Source organism: Panthera onca, chromosome B2 (assembly GCF_046562875.1).
Source record: "Panthera onca isolate mPanOnc1 chromosome B2, mPanOnc1 haplotype 2, whole genome shotgun sequence".
NCBI lineage: Eukaryota > Metazoa > Chordata > Mammalia > Carnivora > Felidae > Panthera > Panthera onca.
In genome coordinates this window covers 60517763-60542720 of record NC_138343.1, presented here as the reverse complement: position 1 = coordinate 60542720, position 24958 = coordinate 60517763, and positions in this window count along the sequence as shown.

The following is a 24958-nucleotide window of genomic DNA, read 5'->3' as shown; positions in this document are numbered from 1 at the left end:
AAAAGCAGTAGTGTGATTGTTTTAGTTGTGAGCTGAAATAGCCAGTATTTTTCATAGAACACCATTTATACTTGAAATAATGTCTGACTAATAATATATACTATTCAGACTTAAGTATTTGGTAGACATTTTACAAAAAGTATCAAAGTGGGACTGTTACATTAAGAAAAGCACTGAGAGTATTTTTTTTTTTTTTTGCTGAAAACAAGATCTGAATTTTTAAGCAAAAATTAGATTTGTAGAAAATTTATATTTGCCACTGTGAGTTTTACAGTTATGCAGTATTTTATGACCTTTGTGATGAAATAGATGATGATATTAGTGAATAATTCTTGATGAAATATAATGAAATGTGTCAAGGTTGGAAAATCTGCATAACTTAGTGAAACATGCTTGATATTATGACATTATTTATGTGGAAAAGTTTTATTCAAGTTCAAGACAATTTATAACATAGTGCAAGTAATGCACAGTGCAAATAAATACAATATATAACAAAGTGCAAAAGGTTTGTTGATATGGCTTGAGGTTCCAAACTGCAACTAATGTTTAATACTATAGCACTTGTCAAATTCAGGTGGAGTATCAAAGAAGAATACCCACAATTATTTCAAAATGCTGTTAAAATTGTTTCTCTAATTACACATGGCTATGAAGCCAAATTTTCTTCATATACACTAACCAAAGCAAGATATGACAATAGATTAAATGCAGAAGCAGATGAAACTCGAAGTGACTTACTGTAAACCAGAAATTAAAGAGACTTGCACAAATATAAAACAATTTTCTTCAGCACATTGTTTTGAATAGATAATATAGTTATTTTCATTAAGAAATATTTGTGCTGATACTGGTTTTATTATTGTTAATTTTAAGTGACTTAATAGTGTTATTTCTTTCAGTTTTAGTATTTACTGTGTTTGCTATTGAAAGATAAAATGACATAAATAGAAGCTCTCTAGAGTGCAATAAATTTTTGTTGAAACATTTTTAATTTTATAAAGCATTTGTATTTTAATTTTTAATATTTTAAGTTTTTAATTCTTAAACTTTTAAAACTACAGAATATTTAACTATAATTTTATTTTTTAATTTCATGGATTTTAATATTTTCATTGAAAACTTAACATTTTAAATATTTTTATCTTTAATTTTTTGAACTTGTTAACTTTGCAGTTTATTAACTTTAAGCTTTTTTAATTTACATAGAAGTTGCAAAGATGGTACATCACGTTTTCATGTATAACTCTGATAATTTCCTGTCATTTAGTATTGTACATAACTATGGGGCATTTATTGAAACATGGAAATTAATATTTGTTCCATACTGTAGGCTAAACTGTAGTTGGTGCTTTTTTCCTCTAGTCTTGCAAGAATCCAATCTGAGACACCATATTACATTTTAATAATTTATCTAATTAGTCTCTTTCAATCTATAACAGTTTCTTAAATTTTCTTGACTTTCACAATTTGCCAGTTTTGAAAAATGGTAATAAGGTATTTTGTAGGAAGTGCCTTGCTGTGGATTTGTCTGATGTTTTCACCCAATCATGCTGAAACTATGGATTTTTGTGAAGAAGAACACAGAGGTGTGTGCCCTTTTTTTAATGTTAATTTATTTTGAGAGAGAGAAAGAAGGAGACAGAGACAGCATAAGTGGGGGAGAGACAGAGAGAGAGGGAGACACAGAATCCGAAGCAGGCTCTAGACTCTAAGCTGTCAACGTAGAACCCCACATGGGGCTCAAACCCACGAACTGAGAGATCAAGACCTGAAGCAAAGTTGGATGCTTAACTGACTGAGCCACCCAGGCACCCCAGGGTGCCTTTTTTTATTACACCTTATCCACTGCAGTAACTATTTTCCCCTTTTAATACTACCCTATCTTTAAAGGAAAATCACTAAGTTAAGCCTGACCTCTGATGGAGGAGTAATAAGAAACAACTTTTGAGGGAGGTGAATCAAATGTCCTGCTTCCCATAAAATTTCGTCCGTAATTTTAACACTCTTCAATGAATCTCACTTAACATCATTGGGGTTCTATTGGGGTTCTATTGATGATTTTCTATGCCCTTGATTCTTTTCACATTTATTATTTGGAATTTTTCGGGAAGGGAGATTTGTTCATATGTGTGTGTGTGTGTGTGTGTGTGTGCATGTGTGCGTGTATTTACTTACTAATTTATTCAAAAATCCATGGATTTAGGGGTTTTATTTTACTCTTTGGCTTATAATTTGGTACTCTTGTTACCTATTCCAGCTTTGGCCTTTGGAAGTTCTTTCAGGTTGGCTCCTGTGTTCCTTTTAAATGCCTGCATCCTTTTATTATGTGAGCAGTTCTTTAATTTCTGTACAACCAGGTGCTTCAGGCTTATTTTGTATTTTCCCTGTCCTGGTGCTAGAATTAGACATTTCTCCAAAGAGTTTCAGCTCCTTACCTTAGAAAATGGTGTTGGAAACCAAGACCTGAGTGCCAGGTATGCTCAGTGCTATTCAAATGACCCTAATTCAACCACTCTAGTTGACTTTTTTCTTCTCTAAATTAAAATCTGCCCTTGATGAGGCCTGGATGGCTCAGTCAGTTAAGCATCTAACTTCGGCTCAGGTCATTATCTCACGGTTTGTGGGTTCAAGTCCCACATCAGGTTTTGTGCTGACGCATGGAGCCTGCTTGGGATTCTGGGTCTCCCTCTCTCTTTGCAGCTCCCCTGCTCATGCTCTGTCTCTCAAAAGTAAATAAACATTCAAAAAAACAAAATCTTCTGTTGAGCCCTTTTAATAAAATTTCATTTCAGTTATTGGTCTTTTAAATTCTAGAATTTCTATTGGTTTTTAATAAAATCTTTATCTCTTTATTGAGATACTGGTGAGATAGAGTTGTCATACTTTATTTCTTTAGACATGGTTTCCTTTCATTCCTTGAGCATATTTATAAAGGTTATTTTATAGTGTTTGTCTACTAAGTCCAACATCCAGGTCCCCTCATGGCCAATTTCTATTGAATGCTTATTTTTCTTTTGTATGGACTATAATTTCCTGTTTATTTGCAAATCTCCATTTTATGTTTGTTTGTTTAAACCTGGATGTTTTAGATAATTTGTTGTAGCAATTCTGGGATCATATCCATCAAAGGTTATTATTGCTGTTTTTGTTGTTATTATTGCTGTTTATTTACTCTTATAGACTAATTCTCTATAGCTTTTATTCCCAGTAGTGTGCAACCGCTGATGCCTCTGATGTTTTTGTTTGTTTGCTTTTATTATTATCATTATCTTAGTCCATTTGGGCTGCTATGACAGAATACCATTAAACAGGGTAACTTACAGAAAACATATTTATTTCTCATAGTTATAAAGGCTAGGAGGTCCAAGATCAAAGTGCCAGAAGATCTGTGTCTGATGAGAGACCTCTTCCTGGTTCAAAAGGCAACATTTGCTATGTCCTCACATGACAGAGAACAAAGGGATCTCTCTGGGATCTCATTTATATAGCACGAATTCCAATCAGGAGGATTCCATACTTATGATGCAAGCAACTTCCAAAGGCCACGCCTGCAAATGTATCACATTGGGGATTACATTTCAACACATGAATTCTGAGGGACACCAACATTTAGCCTACATCAATCACATTTATTTTTACTCCTGACTTTCTAACAGTTCTACCTGAGCCCAGGAGTCAGTATAGCTTAATGGTCAGCTTATAATTTCCTTAAGTTTCTGGGGTCTTCTTCCTTTAGAAGAGAACTTGTGTGCATGTGTGTGCTAGGGTTACCTTAAATGTACAGGCAGTGTATAATTCCGCTTTATGCTTTACTTCCTACCTATGCAATGCTTCAGGAATAGCCAGAGGTAAATAATTACAGCCCTCCAGTCTTTCTTGCCCATGCATGCAATTTTCTCAATTACCAAGAATTTGTCACAGCTTTTTAAAATCCCTCGTATACTTCTTGTTTCCTAGACATTACCCCTAAATTTTTGACTGTGCTCATTTGTCCAAACTGTATTGTAGTCTTAAAAAGCTCCTATGTTAAACAGTTGTAGCTGATTGTTTTCATTGCCTGAGGATAAGGTTTCTCCTCCTGAGCTGAGCTCTGAGTCAGGTCAAACAGCCACAACACCCAGGGAAAGAACCTTTTCCTGACAACATCACGTTGGGTCATAAAATAAACTGGTGATGGGACTTCCAATGAGTGCCAAACAGGCACACCTTTTCTGATGGCTAAGAAGCTGTTGGTTCTTGAGGCTAGAGTTTGGGAGTAGTTCTAAATTAAAGCATCACAAAATCCACAGTTCTAAGTGAGGATTAGTATTTATTATTGGATAAATATTTTCTGTTTGTTTTAAAATTTTGTGAATTTCTAGAGCTCAGTGTTTGTGAAATATATCTTGAATAAATACTGTGCTGGTATGTAGAAATAATTTAGTTTCAGTTTCAAACATATTTGAAGTCAATATATTAGCCATTTATTTTATTTTTGTCAAAATTGATAAAATTATTCTAGAATTTATTTGGAACTAAACCTAAGTGCAATTTGACACATTTGGATAAAAAGATAAATAATTTTTATAACTGTATTACTGTTTTTTTTAAATTTTTATTTATTTACTTATTGTTGAGACAGAGAGAGACAGAGCATGAGCAGGGGAGGGGCAGAGAGAGAGGGAGACACAGAATCTGAAGCAGGCCCCAGGCTCTGAGCTGTCAGCACCACAGACCGTGGTGATCGAACTCACAGACCGTGAGATCATGACCTGAGCTGAAGTCAGATGCTTACCCAATTGAGCCACCCAGGTGCCCCCGTGTATTACTGTTTTATATGGTATAAAAATGAAAGTTTTCTGATACTGGACAAGAATTTGTTTTCAAGAATATTACCAACTTGATTGGAATCCAATTTCTTATTAAAATAATCAGACTAAATCACCCATGTTTCTGCTTCTACTTTTTAATAAACAATTCTAAGAGAGAGATGAGAATATTTTACTGTTGTACATTATACATTTTCATATACTTTATTATTTCTTAATCATGCCTTGATACAAAGATATCTTTGACATTATTAATTTATATTAATATAAACATTAATATAAACATATTAATATAATATAAATTATAAAATTAATTTATATTCATATAAACATGATATTTGGGAACTAAATTTGATAACTTCTGCACTTAATACTTCCTTCAGTGAATAAATGTTGTTGTTACATTACAAGTAATATACTGAATATGGGGAACACAGGATTAAGCAAAATGTATAGGATCCCTACCCTCATGAAATTTTCTTATTGGAAGAAAGACACAAATTAAACAAACTAAATATTCAGGAAAAACATAAACAAAGTAAATATTCAGAATGTAGCCCAGGGTCAATCATAATTGCCAAAACACTAAAATTACAACCTTGTTTGCTTTTAGGATTCAGGCAACAGCTTTTTAAAACATCACCGTATTTTCATTTTATCCAACTAGAGCAAAATGAGACTTAATATATCATGAGAGATAACATTGGCCAGATATAGAATTTGTCACTTTCAGTTCTCCATCTTTCAGTGGACACCTAAGGGTTTAACTTCAGAGTACTTCTTTTTTTTTCAACGTTTTTTTTTTTTTTTTTTTTTTTTTTTTTATTTATTTTTGGGACAGAGAGAGACAGAGCATGAACGGGGGAGGGGCAGAGAGAGAGGGAGACACAGAATCGGAAACAGGCTCCAGGCTCCGAGCCATCAGCCCAGAGCCTGATGCGGGGCTCGAACTCACGGACCGCGAGATCGTGACCTGGCTGAAGTCGGACGCTTAACCGACTGCGCCACCCAGGCGCCCCAAGAGTACTTCTTTAGACATAAGAAGAGTAATTTGATGAAAATCCAAATAGAGATTCTGGTGAGCACTCTGATTAAAATAGTTTTACAGGCCCTCAGTTATGGAATGAGTAAGTCACAGGAATAAGTCACAGAATAAGAAATATAGCCAATGATATTGTAATATCAGTGTATAGTGACAGATGGTAGCTACATTTGTGGTGAACATAACAAAACATATAAACTTGTCAAATTACTACACTGTACACCTGAAACAAATGTAACATTTTGTGTCAACTATTCTCATATTAAATTTTTAAAAATTAATTTAGTAAGTAATTAGTTTTATAAATGTCAATATAGACAAAAGTATTGTCTTGGGAAAAAATTATAAATAGTCTTATATGTCCTGAAAAAGATGAAGATGAGCAAGGATAGGAATCAGAATAGTCCATATGAACTCTGGAGTTGATGGTTAGACAATTACAAATTTAAGCAATTAAAAATTATGTACCCTTTATTTTCATATCTATAAAATAAATAGCTCCAAGAAATCTAGGTGTGTCATTGAACTTATATGACAAGACTTCAGAGAATAAAAGTAAGCATTCTTTAATTTGAATTATAACACACCATGAGACTTCCAGGAATACATACAAGTATATATATATATACACACACACACACATATATATATATATGTGTGTGTGTGTGTATATATATCTCACACACATGCCTATATGGGCATATATATTTGTATATATATCTCCCAAAATATTATATATTTTTATATTATATTATATATTTGTATATATATAATATATATAAAAATATATATAGTATATGTATATGTATATACAATATATATATATTGTATATATTATATTATATACAATATATTGTATATATTATATTATATATTTGTATATATATCTCCCAAAATAAAATATCTGTATATATATCTCCCAAAATAAAATATCTGCATATGTATCTCCAAGGGTATATGTATACATACATATATATACATATACCCTTGGAACATATACAAACGAGGCATATATGCAGATATTTTATTTTGGGAGATTTCTGTCTCCCACCACCCTCCAAATAGTTTATTGAGAATATTATCATTTTTTAAATTCTTCTACCAGTTAGAAAAGGATCATGTGAATGATCTCTGCACAATGAAATATGCATTCTGCATAGGATACATATCTGACTTTTAAAACTTTATTATTAGAACAAAATGGGGTTGGAATTAGATGCACGTTGCATAGTGATCATGTAAATAATCTATTTTATTGATGAGTCTGTTTGTGTCTTTGACCTGAGATGTGCAGAGATTTCTCGCATTTAATATGTGAATACAGTGACTTCCCATTCCTTTCTATTTTATAATTAAGATTCCAAGAGCTCTATCTTGTTCCTCTAATGTGTTTACTGGAATAGCTTAATATGGGTTTTATAGGTAGTGAAATATTGGTTATTTTCTTGCATGATATTAGATTTGCCTTCTTGGACTATTTTGGGGGATAAAAATTCGTACAACTTATTCAATATGACAAAGTGAATGCATTAAAATTTATCTTGGTGGAATATTTAGTTTGTTATTCATTTTATATACTAGGATACTAGTTAGGATACAGGATTCTGAATCCAGACTGACATAGACACTTAACAGCTATCTAATGCTGTCACTAGACAGCTTTATGGCACTGGTTTGATAAAATCGGACTAAAGAATTGCCTACTTTGTAAAGTAGTTAATAACAATTAATTGAATTAGTACATATAAAGCATTTACAATACCAGTTACATGGTAAGCACATAATACATGCTGGTTGATACTATTCCCAAATAGCAGAAGGAAGAGGGCTTTCCATGTAATAAAAAAAAAAAAATTGAATTTAGGTTCTTGTTTCAGGAAAAGTTCTGAGGTGGTATATCTAATTTGGAAGAGAGTACTTTTAAAAAATGTACTTTCCATGCATTGATAAATAAACAGGTCAAAAGGAGACACAATTAATTATATTTCTAAATTGCTTTTTGGGATAAACTTCTGGCATAGTCCCAAACTCATTGCAGTATTACCATTTCCATTTTCTGTGAGGATAAATTTCCCCCATATCCAAGTCACTACTTTTAATGCAGCCTCAGTGTCTTCAGCACTTTTTAGCTTCAATCAAAGATGACTCAGATGTGACTCTTAGGGCTTGAAAGCTCTAGTTTTTCTTTACACTTTTTTCTGCTAAAAGCAATTCCTTCAGTCCTACCTATTTCCTTCTAGGCAACAGGCCTTGGTGTTACATTAACCCTTAGCTAACATTCTGATTTAAACCTGGCTTCTGTTCCTTATAATTTCCTGGAAAAAAATATGTGTCTTATGCAAGAAACACTATAATTCTTCCATTCCTATCTCAAAAGCCGTATTTGTAAAAGTTTGGAAAAATGTAATAGACAGTCCTGTTGCAGGGAGTATGGCCAGAGTTGCAAAAGATGAGTCTGCAAACAAAGTGCAGTTAAGTGAAGGTCCTCATACTTGAGTTGGAATGAGGCCCTGACTCCAGAATGAAGCTTCTCTTTAGTAGGATAATTGCTACAGACTACATGCATAAAGTCAGCTAAGCAAGTGTGTTAATCAATCTAATGGTTTAGCTTTTCAAGGTTGAATTTCGAGTTAATTGGAAGGGAATAGGAAGGGTCAAGTGTGAAGGAGGATCCGGCCCTGGACAATGTTTTTGTTTTTTTAAGAGATATAAAATTTAATTTTATTGGGGCACCTGGGTGGCTCAGTCGGTTAAGCGTCTGACTTCGGCTCAGGTCATGATCTCGCAGTCCATGAGTTCGAGCCCCGCGTCGGGCTCTGTGCTGACCGCTCAGAGCCTGGAGCCTGTTTCAGATTCTGTGTCTCCCTCTCTCTCTGACCCTCCCCCATTCATGCTCTGTCTCTCTCTGTCTCAAAAATAAATAAAAACATTAAAAAAATAAAAAAAATAATTTTATTTATTTTTTATATGAAATTTATTGTCAAATTGGTTCCCATACAACACCCAGTGCTCATCCCAACAGGTGCCTTCCTCAATACCCATCACCCACCCTCCCCTCCTTCCAACCCCCCATCAACACTCAGTTTGTTCTCAGTTTTTAAGAGTCTCTTATGCTTTGGCTCTCTCCCACTCTAACCTCCTTTTTTTTTTCCTTCCCCTCCCCCATGGGTTTCTGTTAAGTTTCTCAGGATCCACATACGAGTGAAAACTATGGTATCTGTCTTTCTCTGTATGACTTATTTCACTTAGCATAACACTCTCCTGTTCCATCCATGTTGTTAAGGCCGTATTTCATTCTTTCTCATGCCACGTAGTATTCCATTGTGTATATAAACCACAATTTCTTTATCCATTCATCAGTTGATGGACATTTAGGCTCTTTCCATAATTTGGCTATTGTCGAAACTGCTGCTATAAACATTGGGGTACGAGTGCCCCTATGCATCAGGACTCCTGTATCCCTTGGGTAAATTCCTAGCAGTGCTATTGCTGGGTCATAGGGTAGGTCTATTTTTAATTTTTTGAGGAACCTCCACACTGTTTTCCAGAGTGGCTGCACTAGTTTGGATTCCCACCAACAGTGCAAGAGGGTTCCCGTTTCTCCACATCCTCTCCAGCATCTATAGTCTCCTGATTTGTTCATTTTGGCCACTCTGACTGGCGTGAGGTGATATCTGAGTGTGGTTTTGATTTGTATTTCCCTGATGAGGAGTGACGTTGAGTATCTTTTCATGTGCCTGTTGGCCATCTGGATGTCTTCTTTAGAGAAGTGTCTATTCATGTTTTGTGCCCATTTCTTCACTGAGTTATTTGTTTTTCGGGTGTGGAGTTTGGTGAGTTCTTCATAGATTTTGGATACTAGCCCTTTGTCCGATATGTCATTTGCAAATCTCTTTTCCCAATCTGTTGGTTGTCTTTTAGTTTTGATTGTTTCCTTTGCAGTGCAGAAGCTTTTTATCTTCATGAGGTCCCAATAGTTCATTTTTGCTTTTAATTCCCTCGCCTTTGGAGATGTGTCAAGTAAGAAATTGCTGTGGCTGAGGTCAGAGAGGCCACCAAAAGTCTGCTAGAACTGATACATGAATTCAGCAAAGTCGCAGGGTACAAAATTAATGTACAGAAATCAGTTGCATTCTTATACACTAGTAGTGAAGCAACAGAAAGACAAATAAAGAAACTGATGCCACAATTGCACGAAGAATTATAAAATAACCAGGAATAAACCTAACCAAAGATGTAAAAGATCTGTATGCTGAAAACTATAGAAAGCTCATGAAGGAAATTGAAGAAGATATAAAGAAATGGAAAAACATTCCGTGCTCATGGCTTGGACAAATAAATATTGTTAAAATGTCAATACTACCCAAAGCTATCTACACATTCAATGCAATCCCAATCAAAATTGCACCAGCATTCTTCTCGAAGCTAGAACAAGCAACCCTAAAATTTGTATGGAACCACAAAAGACCCCGAATAACCAAAGTAATATTGAAGAAGAAGACCAAAGTGGGAGGCATCACAATCCCAGACTTTAGCCTCTACTACAAAGCTGTAATCATCAAGACGGCATGGTATTGGCACAAAAACAGACACATAGACCAATGGAATAGAATAGAAACCCCAGAACTAGGCCCACAAAAGTATGGCCAACTAATCTTTGACAAAGCAGGAAAGAGTATCCAATGGAAAAAAGACAGTCTCTTTAACAAATGCTGCTGGGAGAACTGGACAGCAACATGCAGAAGAATGAAACTAGACCACTTTCTTACACCATTCAGAAAAATAAACTCAAAATGGATAAAGGACCTGAATGTGAGACAGGAAACCATCAAAACCCTAGAGGAGAAAGCAGGAAAAAACCTCTCTGACCTCAGCCGCAGCAATTTCTTACTTGTCATGGCCCTGGACAACGTTAATGGCTCTGGGCATTCCTTACGAGCTGCAGGCACATTCAGCTGTGTAAACATGTCCTAAGGCCTTGCACCTTCTTCAGCCCTTTCCTATTGAAGTCTTTTCCTTTGGTGCTTCTCTTCTGCATCTCCCACACAGTCCCATGCATTCATATTTATACAATTATGTCATTTTTCATTGCAACTAGATACACTTTTACACTACATGAATATGGGACTATAAACTTTATTCCTCTCCATTTTGTTCATAACACCCATGTTTCATAATGTACCTTCACTTTATTTTTTTTTTAATTTTATTTTTTAAAGTTTATTTACTTTTGAGAGAGAGAGAGACAGAGTGTGAGCTAGGGAGGGGCAGAGAGAGAGGGAGACACAGAATCTGAAGCAGGCTTCAGGCTCTGAGCTGTCAGCACAGAGCCCATTGCGGGGCTCAAACCCACGAACCATGAGATCATGACCTGAGCTGAAGTTGGACGCTTAACCAACTGAGCCACCCAGGCACCCCAACATAATGTTCCTTCACTTTAGAGTTGCCTTCTCAGAGTTAGTATGTAAATTTCCTGAATAAACCAGTTACATTTTATTATTACTAAAAAAGCAGAAAATATTATTACTTCAGAATAGCATATACATAGTGCAGCATGTTCTTGAACTAATATATGAGGTGACCATTTTAACATTTAAAACATATTCTGTTGTGTCACAAACACTTAATATTTTATTCTTGAAGAAGCACATTTTCTTTGAACTAAAAACAAAATACAAGAATGTACTGTAGGTATAAAAGAAATGAAATTCCCATTGTGTACAGTTAACTCTATATTGTTTAATATTATTTAACATACAAAGTGTTTATGATATATATTATTTTATATTACATATTATAATAGTTTGGCAACATGTTAATATTACATGTATTATTTTCTAAAATATTTGTGTTCTGTGGTATCTAATGGTGTGGCTGCCTTTATGCAATGAATAATATATATTCACTTCTCCATATTATAAAATGTTCTCTGAGAAAATTATTTACTCATACGTATATTTCATAGGTTACTTAACCATCTCCCAACTGTGAAATATTTAAATTGCTTCCAATCTTATACTATTATTATAAATGATGCTATAATGTATCTTCTCACTCATTACTTTTATATACTATTTTTTATTTTACTTTAAAAATTTCCTATAAGTAGACATTTTAAACGTTTTATCTAAAAGGTAACAGAATATGATTTTTAAGTGAGATTTGTTTCTTTGGATATGTGAAAATAATAGTAAATGTAAAGTATTTGGAAATGTTCAATAACATAAATAATAAATAAAATAAATACATTAATAAATAAATTAATAATAAATTAAATCAGTTGTAATCTGTCCATTTAATATTTATTTAGATATATTAATATATACAAGAATCATTTTGTGTGTTTATATGTCCATGTTTCTGTTTCTGTGTATATATACAGTGAACAGACACACATAAACAGACATATACACACTTGGAACAGTTTATATGTACATATATAGAGAGAAAGAGATGCAAAGACACAGAGCATTCTCATACTGCATATATATTGTGGTTTCTTGCAATTTGTGGTAGTTATATTCTATGAAGTTACCAAGAACATAGAATTAGTAATGCTGAAGCATGGGTCCTGGACATGATTCGGTTCCTGTGAGCCTCTGGTCACAACATTTTCATTAATTAATCAATACATAAACTTGTTTTACCTGTATTTCTGTTTAAAGACATCTTATTTAATATATATTGTTGATTTGTGAGTATTGAATTCACACCCAACAACACTATATAGCTCATATCTGAAAGATGCTTATCCAACACGTGAATTTTCTCAGTAAAATACATCCCAGCCTTCTCACATTTAGGAATAATGCACAGAACAGCAGCACTGCATTTGGGAGCCATCTTAAATAGCAAAATCACCAGCCAAAGGCACAAAAATGTGACACTAAATATACTGGAAAAAAAAGATATTTTTTACAGTATGAGAGCTGAAACAAGAAGGCAGAACATCACTTTGGTCAACATTACGTGGGAACCTGAGTAGTGGGCTACTCAAATTTTTCACTTCTCCACATGTGTGTGAATGACCATGAAAGCAAATGAGTATTTATTTGGAGTTAAAAATAAATTTTTATAAGTAAACAAACAGGAAATATGAAATCCATGAATAATGTGGATTGACTTGTAGATATCTATAATTAGAGACAGAGATAGAGAAAGGAGTGACTTTATGTCTAAATGTGACATATTTACTGCATAATTAGAAAAAATATAACCTTACTTATAGCAGAAAAGCATTCACATTTTCTTCCAGAGGCTGGAGCTAAAATACATCCTGACTTATATTATTAGATTTCCTTTCTGACTTCATCAAACAGATTGTTGTACCAAAGTTTTTTCTCTTTACTTTCCTTCCTACACTGACCCTATCCTCACACATGCTGTGCAGTAGGGAGTTGGTTGTATTCTGTCCTTGGCTCGTAAGGTAAAATTGATTTACCCATGTGGCCAAGCTCAGTAAAACTTTGCCTAGATCTTCAGTTTTCAGATTGGGTCATGGGTCTAGCCAATTCTAAGCCCATTCTCTGCATAATTTTAACACACTATTTGATAAACGACCCACTCATGACTAAAGCTGATGATCCAGAGGCAGTACGGATGATAAAAGAACAATGAACCCCATTTTGTGCCACATGATTAACACTCACATCTTGACTAGGATCTTACTGAGATGTCTTGAATATAAATTCCTGGAGAGGGAATGAGCATGTTTAAGGCATTAAATATGTATCTACTTGACCGATTTACTTCCAGAAAGCTGGCATGAGTGTACATTTCTTCTAGCAGTCTATGAGAATACATTTTTTCCCATTGCTTTGTCGTTAGAACTTATACTTTTAATTTTATAATTTTATTATAAAACACTTACTAAAATTCAAATTAACTTCTAGGGAGGTGGATTTTACTTTTAATTAATTATTAAATTTTTAGATATTTTTTTCTGTGAATTGTTATTTTTTGCCTTCCTATTTTTCTATTGGGGTATGCAATTTCTTTATAAATTTCCATTTGTACATTGCTGATTGAGACGTAAATTTTGTTTGCTTCTTTATGCCACAACTCTGGATTTTACCTCTTCTAAATATTTTATGAGTCAAAAGTCATCCGATAATATGAAACTAGAGACAAACACGGATTTAATCTACATCATCATCTGTAAATAAAAACCACTTTTGAATACAATTTTATATGTTAATCCCTCTCCCTACCTCACCCCAATTCTCTCCTACAAAATAGCTTTCAAGTCAAGCATTTATTATAGTATCAAGCAGAACATCATCTTGCATTTACATAAATCTTTTACTATCTTTTGATTGTATGGGGTATAAGTTTTTGTTTTCAGAACAATTCCTGCCAGCTCCTTTCTTGCTACATTGCTAGTAAAAAGATTTACCATTTGAAGATTCATCTCCACCTAGTTTCTAAACCAATGTTAAACCTCTGTGGTTGTATACTTAAGTTTCTTCCCTAGATACAGTCTCCAAAAATGAATTGCTCTTTAGTGACTGAGTGCTTACTGACCCATGATTTGGCATGACCCTAGTAGACCAGGACTACTCTTTTCCAGAAGCCCCACCATAACATCTCTTTCTATTTTCTTGTATAGGGGCCTACTGGTATTAAAGCTGACCTCATTTTGCTATATCTTGCCTTACCCATGAAAGTCACCTTGAATAACAATCTTCAAACATTATTTTCTAATAACTCCAGCCCAGACTTAGCTCTTTTTCATTAAAATTATTTCATACATTTTCTTAGCTTAATCATACAGATATTTTAAACATTTAAATATTTAAAATGTTCTATCAAACTATATAACTTATCTTTTTATTAGAAAACAATGATCATATGAATTACTATTTCATTTTCTATTTGACTACTCTATAAATTAATTGATTGATTAACATTTATTCATGTATTATTATGTATCAAATACAATTATAGATATAGGTGCATAGAGGTCATTCTTGTTCACATTTATGCCCATTTATGTACAAAGACATTAGTGGCCATTTTCCTCCAGATTATCTTTTCAAAAAAGTTTTAAAGTGATCATCCCTGAAAGATATAGTATCTCTCTCTGGAGATACTTAATGTATCTGGATTTGCTTAATGTCCAGGAAAATAAGACATCTCCCTCTACGGCATTTTGGTCATGTTTGTTAGCAGCCCCATATATAGGATCAGGGTTTCCCAATCTTAGGATTCTTTTTCTATAACACATACTATTGAATGTGTGGGTTGTTTGGCTCTCACCACATAACACTAAGTATTGGGGTCCAAGGAATCAGTACAGTAATGTTACTCTGGCTGCTGTTATGTGTTAGTAATAAATTGTCCTTTGTCTCTGACCCAAGAGTCTTATATCTTCTTCCATTTTCCGTGAAACTAGAAAAATAACTTACCTTGAAAGTACGGTAAAATCTCAGGTCCTTCGCAGTTCCCCAAAACGGGTTGTATATAGGACTGCCAGGTCTTCAAAATAATTATACTCTATATTCATACATTATTTTTTATAAATAATTTTATATAATCATTACAACACTGCTGAAATGTAATACTAACAGGTAATTACTAACCATTTTATAGAGGCATTTAGTTAGACTCATCAAAATTTAATTTCTTGAGGCATCTTGGTGGCTCATTCGGTTAAGTGTCGGACTTCAGCTCAGGTCATGATTTCATGGTTCATGATCTTGTGGTTCGTGGTTGGAAACCCTCATCAGGCATTGTGTTGACAATGCAGGGCCTGTTTTGGGTTCTCTGTCTCCTTCTCTGCCCCTCCCCTGCTTGCTCATGCTGTCTTGCTCTCTCAAAAATAAATATTAAAAAGTTTAATTTCTTTATTTATAAAATGATATAATTTCTGCCCCATGAAACCTTTATGTGAATTAAAATAGTAGATGAATGTAAAGTGTGTGGTAGAGTACCTGCAAGAGAGAAGATCCTCAGTGTGTCTGTAAAATCTCACTATTCTTCCCAATGAGGTTGAGATATAATGATCATCCAATTTTTTAGTGAAATGTTTCTTCTTGACAGAGTTTATATTGTCTTTATTTCTAAAACCATTTAACAACACTATCAATGTATTACTTGTAACTTAGTAATATGCTTTCACACGTAGCTTTCTTCAATATCGATGTAGATGTTAAAGCACTTTGGGAGCAGAGTCTAAATCACATGTGCCCTATTTTTCTACCTAGATATCTAATAGAATCCAGTCCATAGTGGAGGTTAACAGCTGATAAGATTACTCTAACTACTTAATGTATTCTAAAACCTAGACATATTGGGCCATTGAATAAATAATTTTGGACATACTTTTATTTTAAGATGCATCATAGCTTATTTTTTGCAATTGTTTTGTGTCACATCTTTTCATCTTTTGGGGGGGAAATAAATATTTATTTCTAGAAACATACAAAGAATGTTACCTTAAATTAGGAAAAAAATCCCCGAAATAATTGTTCTTTTGATACATGTGGTATGAAAGATGTCCACAAATCTGGGCATCTTTCCAGTAGTGCATGATTGACTTTCCCAAATGTGGTATCATAGAACAGTAAGTTAGCAATTATGAGCACAAGAGCCTTCTGTATTTTATAATGTAAATACCATCAATAGTAATTACAACTAGGAAACAATTTTCCTGAAAACCTCACAAATCTTTACCTAATTAGATTTATGGTTCCATTTACTTGTCTATGTCCTAGAATTTATTTATTTGTGTTTACAACTGACAAAAGTATTCAAAGTAATATTCTAATTCAAAAACAGTTTCATAATTATAAAATAGGTAAATTCATGTAGTTTATATTTAGATATTCTGTAATTCAGAACTTTCCAGAACTTTGCCAGATGATTTTAAACATAAAATAAAGAACTACCAATTGTTTTGTCATTGTGTCAAAAAAGTAGATTATGGGTACATTAGGGTAAGACACATAGAATGGAAGTATAGTTTCACCAATCTTTAAGCAGAAACATCTGAAATTAGTCCATCAAAAATAGGTAGATGAGTAAGAAATGACACAGACCTTAATTATTTAAAACTTTACTTGTAGATTAGCCTTAAAACTATGTTGATGTTAAAATTAACATTATGTTCCAGAAGACACATATACCCTCCCTTATTTTGAAATGGTGGAAGCTATAAAAATCAGAATAGAGGGGCGCCTGGGTGGCGCAGTCGGTTAAGCGTCCGACTTCAGCCAGGTCACGATCTCGCGGTCCGTGAGTTCGAGCCCCGCGTCAGGCTCTGGGCTGATGGCTCGGAGCCTGGAGCCTGTTTCCGATTCTATGTCTCCCTCTCTCTCTGCCCCTCCCCCGTTCGTGCTCTGTCTCTCTCTGTCCCAAAAATAAATAAAAAACGTTGAAAAAAAAAAATTTAAAAAAATAAAAAAAAAATCAGAATAGAGATTATGAGTAAATGATTAATTTGTGTATCATAGCAGTTTTATAGAAATTTCCCAACTTTTTTCAAAAAATTGAAAAATAATAATGTAGACATTTACTTTAACATCATACTCTGTATGATACTCTATGTAACAACTAGTATTAAAATTAAATGATAAACCAACACTCTGTGTTGATAGGATTAGCACCCTGTCATAGAGTAAACTATTAGTATGTATAAAAATTTTAACAGAATTTTTTATTTTTCATCTGTTTGATTTCATTTTTCATAAGGTGCATCATAGTAATACTTGAAAAGAAAATTAAGAGATAATTTTAATCCATATAAAACTGAAATTGAGTTAATTGGCATGGAATTACTACTTTTGAATAAATATCTGTAATTAGTTTTGGGGATAATTATCGTGCAGATATACGGTACCATTTATCTTATAGTCCTTATTTGTCATTACCAGACGATGAAATGTTCCATAATATCTTGTTTCTTATATAACAAAGAAAATGTGCATTTTTTAGAGAAAACAAATCACAATTAATTGTAAAATGTGCAACAGATGGTAGAACTTATAATCATTCTATCAGACTAATAGTATACTGTCTGCAGTTTGGAATTTGTTTTTCCCAAAAGATGATGCTGGGTTGAAGCCATATTGACAGCTGGTACATTGCTAATGTAGTTAGTTTGATATACCTCATCTATTAAATCTTGTACATTTTCCAAAATAACAGATGACAAGTGCAATTGACCACCTGGGGAAAGGCAATTTCAATAGAAAGAGAAAATTGATCTTCTCTTTTGGTGATTGTAGAGTTGCTTACTGCTTTTCCTATTTTGGGTGGCATTATTAACCACCAGCATATTATTTGCTTTCAAAAAGTACACATTTTCGAACACAGATCATGATTAAGAGTAATCTACAGGCAGCTAACAGATGCTTTACCTATCATAATTATTAAAAATGTAAACATGTTTTGTGGAATATCAGTTCAGATGAACATTTACAGTATATGTTTTACAGATGCTACATTGAAATACCAATTAGATAATGAATTTCTTTAATATAAACAATAAAACATATCTCACGGAATGTTGTATGGTATATAATCATTTAATTAATTACTAATTAATTTAATTCTATTATTTTCAACAAAACATAATGTCTGATGCTTTCAGATTGAATAAAATGTATTATGATGTTTCTTTGACTTCAGTAAGAAGAGACAATAGGTAGTTAGGACAAAAAATAATGGACTGTAATGTCATGAAAAGTATACGCTATAAAACTTTTTTTAACTTGGTTGTATCACTGAGGACTTCATAGGTTAGGAGGTAAATAGGACCTCCTTATGCCAGTACATAGCTATTCATAAGAATCTTATGTATTTGATAACTTGTAAAAAGTCAAGACCTAGTATAATATTATTAGATATTAAAACAGTTCTGTTTCTAACCCAGTAATATTATTTCTTCTCAAAATTTTCAGGTTGGCAGAATCCATTTTAATCTTAAATAAATTGCAAATCTTAAAAATATAGACACATTCAAACAACAGAAGACTTTAATCAATAATACAATATTTTCATTCATATCAAATATATGCCCAAGGTAATTGAATTTAAAATATGTGAAATAAAATATTTAGAGAGAGGAGAAATTCTTTGTTAACTGAACAATATTATTATAGAATTTTTTTGTGAATTAATATAACTGGAAAAGAGTGTCTTATAATTAATGCACAATTCCCATTATATATCATAATTTAATATACATGTTGGTATATAACTAAGCTAATTTATATTAAATTTACAGTTATTTACTGTACATACAAAGCGGGGGGCATACTGTACAAAAAAAGCGGGGGCATCTGGGTGGCTCAGTTGGTTGAGCCTCTGACTTCAGCTCAGGTGGTGATCTCTAACTTCACGAGTTCCAGCCCCACGGCAGGCTCTGTGCTGACAGCTCAGAGCCTGGAGCTGCCTCCTTCTTTTTTTTTTTTTTTTTTTTAATTAAAAAAAAAAAAAATTTAACGTTTATTTATTTTTGGGATAGAGAGAGACAGAACATGAACAGGGGAGGGGCAGAGAGAGGGAGACACAGAATCAGAAACAGGCTCCAGGCTCTGAGCCATCAGCCCAGAGCCCGACGCGGGGCTCTAACTCACCGACCGCAAGATCGTGACCTGAGCTGAAGTCGGACGCTTAACCAACTGAGCCACCCAGGTGCCCCATTTTTTTTTTTAATCTTTATTTACTTTTGAGAAAGAGAGAGAGACAGAGTGTGAGCAGGGGAGGAACAGAGAGAGGGAGACACAGAATCTGAAGAAGGCTCCAGGCTCTGGGGCGCCTGGGTGGCTCAGTTGGTTAAGCACCAGACTTCAGCTCAGGTCATGATCTCACGGTTCATGAGTTCGAGCCCTGCATTGGGCTCTGTGCTGGCAGCTCGGAGCCTGAAGCCTGCTTTGGATTCTGTGTCTCCCTCTCTCTCTGCTCATACTCTGCCTCTCTCTCTCTCTTTCTCTCTCTCTCTGTCAAAAATAAATAAAAATATATGTAAAAAAGAACCTGTGAAATTTAAAAAATGGTAAAATGAAAATAATTGCAATATGTAAACAATGAATAGCAAAACAATAGTAAAAACAATGAATGGAAAAAATATATGATGCTAAATCTCAGAATAGTTGCAGCTATGTAAAAATTATCATGAAATCCCTATAAATGTACTATTCTCTACAGACCTCTATAAGAGTGAGCAAGCAGGACTTTGAAATAAAATAATATCATTCCAAGCAGTGTGTGGGAAATCACTGTTATTCACAAAAAGCTGTCTTTTTATTGAGAGTTTAAATAATATTACACTTTAAAAGTCTATAGACTGTAAAGTTCTTCTGGCATGGAGGGGTAAGCCTATCAAAACCTGTATTCCTAACTAATCATAACTAAATTTTTTTTGCAATAGGCAAAAAGTAACTATTGAAGCATTCTGAAAGTAAACAAAACTGTTGAATAGTAGATGGGAATCAAAACTCAGAGAAATGACCTACAAGCTGTTTCCCATTTTCTCTTTCTTTCCTCTGAAGGATTTGCCCAGAAGGTAGTACTAATGTCAGAGATGTGGGAAAGAGCAGGTGGCTGAAATGGATAGAAATCCATTTTCCTGGTCAGAAGAACAAGAAGAAAGTCATCAAAAGGCCAGGTTGGGATAGAGAGGGGTGGATATCACAGAAGGGAAAGAGTGTTGTGCAGGACCCAAAGCAGCTTGGCAAAGCATCAATTAAAAGGCAACTAATCCAATTAAAAATGGTCAAAAGACTTGAATACACTTTTCTCCAAAGAGGTCATACAAGTGGCCAATAAGCACATGAAAAGCTACTCAACATCACTAGTTTCTAACAAAATGCAAATAAAAATATCAGAGGTAACATTTCACACACACCAGGATGGCTATCACCAAATACATAGACAATAACAAATTTTGACAAGGCTATGGATAAATTGGAACCTCACATTGCTGGTGGAATGTAAAATGGTGCATCCTCTTTGGGAAACAGTTTAGCAGCTTCTCAAAAAGTTAAACATGAAATCATCATATGATTCAGTAGTTCCCTTCCTAAGTAATGTAACCAAGAAAATAGAAAGTATACGTCCACACAAAAACTTGTACATGAATGTTCACAGTAGCATTATGCATACTAGCCACAAAGTGGAAGAAACCCAAATATCCATAAATAGATGGATGGATAAATAGAAAACAGAATACCCATAAAGTGGGATTTTTGTAATTATAAAAAGGAATAAAGTACTGATATAAAGTACAATATTGGTGAACTTTGAAAACATTGTGGTAAATAGATAAGGCAGGGACAAAATCTCACAGATTTTGTGATTCCATTTATAAGAAATATCTGAAATAGGCATAACTATAGAGACAGGAAGTAGACTAGTAGTTTCCAGGGGCTGGGAAAAGGAAAATGGCAGTGACTTCTCTTAGGTATGTGGTTTCTTTTGGGAGTGATGAAAATATTCTGGAATTAGAAAGTGGTGATGATAGGCCAACTTTGTAAATAAAATTAAAAAAATAAATTGTATGCATTTTGTAAAATTTATATGCAAACTATTCCTCAGTAAAAATATAAATGGTATAAACACAGCAATTAAAGATGAACATTAGATTAAATAAACAAGTTCAAACTATATACAGTGTATAAGAAACCTATATTAAATATAAGGAATATTTAAGTTGAAAGTAAAAATTAGAAAAAAGCTAAACCATACAAATGATAATCAAAATAAAACTGGAGTGGCCATGTTAATATCAGAGCAAGTGGATTTTATAAAAATGAATATTCTTAGCAACTAAGAGGAATATTACATAAAGATAAATTCACAAAAGAGACATAAAAATCTTAAATGTGTATGTACATAACAATGTATACTGTTAACTCACCTTTATTTCTATTTTTAAAAATAGTAATTTATGACACAGCCTTGGGTATGAGAGTTCAAGAAAGAATATAGACATTGGTGTTTAGTCCTCTGGGAAATATCCAATTTATAGGCAGGAGGCATCATTGAAAATTCATGAGATAGTCATCAAGATACTGCCATATTCTGATGTTTATTCTTGAAACCTGAGCATAGAAAGAAGTAAATGGAAGCTATGCTCCAGTCTGCCTCTTGAATGCCATTAACTGAAATATTTACTGAAAATTCCCAAATAAAATCTACCATTGAATTGTCCTACCTACATGGCTTATATCTGGAAAAAAATGCAACTATGTTAAAAATATAGTAAACAGAATCAAGACAGGTTGCTTTACTTGAGGCTTCAAAAAGTAGCAGACGATTCTGCCATTCACCAGATTAAAGAAAGAGTTATAAACTCTCTAGGTGTCTGTATGACATCAGACTTTCTCCACACTCAATGTCTACCAGTTTTTATCATTATGTACTACATCCTTGTCAAATGTCAAAATTAAGTCCTAGAGAACACAGTGTTTCTGACACCGAAGTGATGCTTGCTGAAGTAGAACTTTGCTTGCAGGACACATGCAAAACATGGAGAACAGCAAAATGTCTAAGCAGATGCTCCATTCTGTATGAAAAAAGGACAGTTCTAAGCAAGCAGAACAGAAGTAATCATAGAAAACACTGAAGCACAGCTTCATACAGTAAATTCCAGTCCCAGATTAATATAAATCAGAGGTGCAAAGAAGACAAACTCTGTGTGCAGCTGGTAAGAATATGGAGGTGTATTATGTGCAGTTTTCAGACTACTAGACAAAAAAGACTACAAATGGCAACAGGCACTGGGGTCAGTTGCTACAGACAGAAATTAAAAGATTACCTTTCCATACATTAAGTTTACTTGTCAGACCTGTGTGTATGTTTGTATGTGTTCATGCTTTCTTTGACTAGTTTGGACATCAAGAGAAGTTGGTGGTAGAATAGAAAATGACTGATATCAGATGAATAACTAGTTCAGAAGGTCCTGAAATGTGTTTACTTACATTAGTTGCATATAATAAATACGGGTACCATCACTAAGGCCTTGCACATAAAATACAATGCTAGAATGTGACATTTTTATTGAAGCAAATGGTTTGGGTTCATGTTTTCATTATTCGTTTCTTTTCATCTTATTAGTCACACCCTTGGGAGTTGATCTTGAAAGATTGGTATACACAGTTTGTATAAATATGAAAATCCACCTCTCCTAGGTCATCCTAGACATTATTTAAAATTGTATTTGTCTGAGTGTAACCTCTCCCAATATATGGTCTGTGTGAGTTGGTAGCAATTCTTAAAATGAGTAAATTTTAAGGGGCGCCTGGGTGGCTCAGTCGGTTGAGCGTCCGACTTCTGCTCAGGTCATGATCTCATGGTTCGTGAGTTCCAGCCCCGCGTTGGGCTCTGTGCTGATGGCTCAGAGCCTGGAGCCTGTTTCAGATTCTGTGTCTCCCTCTCTCTCTGACCCTCCCCCATTCATGCTCTGTCTCTCTTTGTCTCAAAAATAAATAAACGTTAAAAAAAATGAGTAAATTTTAAGAACTAAGGCATCACACTTAAATTTGGTTATTTAAATTAGGATTTGTTTGAAAGAACTAATAATTTGAACACTGTTACCTCCAGAAAGTCCTTAATTTCAATACAATCACTACCAACGCCACCAACATCCAGCTGACCGGAGTATTAATTCTGGTTGAAACCTTGGGTTGTGCTATTCAGATCACAAGGGATCTGGATAATGAAGTTCGCCAATAAAGAAATAAAGTACTCCAGACCCATGTTAGATTAATCCCACTATTGTTCCAGGCAAAGGCTGATGAAAGAAATAAAGTCCAAATTTAGTTAAAGTATGTCTTTGTAGGAACGTTGTTAGGAATTGGTACTCTGAAAATCTGGCTTAGCTAACTGAAAGGTGACATCCAGCCACCGGCACGAAAGTAAAAGTCCTGTGTTGGTGGACAAACTGCCAGGAAACAAGGGTGCTGGTGTTCAAAGACAAGATGATCTTCAGGCCACTGCCTGGCTTTTGCCACTGCCTGTAAGAGTCACCTTGCCTAAGGCAAGAGCTAATTGCCCCAAAGTCTTTGGGGAGCTACTTTAGATCAGCAAAGTTTAGTCTTGCTCAGGCTAACCATTCAGGTAGACCTCACATTGTCTACATGTCCCTTTGCCATAGTTGTTTCTTCATGTGTTTTTATTGATAAGCTCCAGGCGACCTCTCAGCAGCTGAACTATAGAGTTCTTATGGGTGAGAACAGATAAGGTGATGACATCCTGACACAACTCACTTCATTGTTGTGTCAAATTTTTACTTCTAAAACCAACTTCTTTTTTCCTCATTGTCATCTTTTGGCTTCATTAAAAAAAATTTATATATATATATATATATATATATATATATATATATATGTATACACACACACATATATGTTTATGTTATCATCTCTATCATCTCTATATATTGAGAGAGAGAGAGAGCATGGGAGGAGCAGAGAGAATCCCAAGCAGGCTCTGTGTTGTCAGTGGAGAGCCCCACGTGGGGCTCAAACTCATGAACCACGAGATCATGACCTGAGCCAAAATCAAGAGTTGGGCCCATAACCAGCTGAGCCACCCAGTCACCCCTTGGTATTTTTTATTTATTTTTTATTTAAAAATTTTTTTTCAATGTTTATTTACTTTTGAGAGATAGACACAGAAAGTGAGTGGAGGTGGGGGGTGCAGAGAAAGAGGGAGACACAGAATCTGAAGCAGACTCCAGGCTCTGAGCTGTCAGCACAGAGCCTGACGTGGGGCTTGAACTCATGAACCATGAGATCATGACCTGAGCTGAAGTTGGACGCTTAACTGACTGATCCACCCAGGCGCCCCTTGCATCATTTTTTAAATGGAGTATATGGAGTCTGTGTTTATGAATCTAAAGACTTCTTATTAAGAGAATAAACTGGGGCCATCCTCTGAAATAAATTAAAACATTTGTGTACTTTCATATTCACACACAAACACACTTACAGAATAATTGAGTTATTGTCACATCATATCCAATGTGCTAAAGATAGCATATAGTCAAGTAGAAGCTATAGTAAAATATATATATACTTTCAGGAAAACTCTTAGAGAAGAGAAGTTATTCTCAAAAAGATTCTGTCTTTTATCATGATGCATCTAAGCCAAGGAATGA